This window comes from Saprolegnia diclina (assembly GCF_000281045.1).
Source record: "Saprolegnia diclina VS20 unplaced genomic scaffold supercont1.13, whole genome shotgun sequence".
Taxonomy (NCBI): domain Eukaryota; phylum Oomycota; class Saprolegniomycetes; order Saprolegniales; family Saprolegniaceae; genus Saprolegnia; species Saprolegnia diclina.
Window position 1 is genome coordinate 45,362 of NW_008246080.1, and position 664 is coordinate 46,025.

Genomic DNA, 664 nt, shown 5'->3' on the forward strand with positions numbered 1-664 from the left:
GCCGTGTCCGCGTCTGTTTCGTGTCGATGGTTGTCGGCCTTGAGCTCTGCCAGCAGCTCGAGCTTGGCGTCAAGGCGTGCCTCTCGCTCTCGCAGGGCCGCTTCGTGCAGTCGCAGCGCTTCTTCCTTGGTCGCTACGTCCGACACAATCGCAGACAACTCGTCGACGAGCTTGCATAGGGCGTCCGACGTTGTCTCGTCCAGTGCCGCCACCGAGGCTTGTAGCGCAGCGCAGCGGTCGTGCAAGGTCGGGCTGTCCACCATCGTGTCAAACGTTGAAATGAGCCAAGCCAGTCATCCGGATAAAGATGAAATACCGGATACAGATGGGTTCGAATGCTGTCTCACGCGCCGAGTCCAGACCCGGTGCCTCCAACAGAGCAGTATTCGCAATTGCCATTCGTCAATCTCACGTACCGGTAGCCACTAGACCTTACCAAAACCCTGTTGTTGTCGTGGACAAGAATCCGCGCCTAATCTAGTCAACTTGTTCAGCGCAAATAGTAGGTAGAAATAGGCTTTCTTCTGGCCCATGTCTTGATGAGCCTCCTGCAGCCGCAACACTTGTACATGTATTGTGATAATCAGCGTTTTTGGCGGATTTGAGCCTAATCTGAGCTGTTTATTCGCCCATCCGGACGAATTATCAGGGCGGATGGACGAAT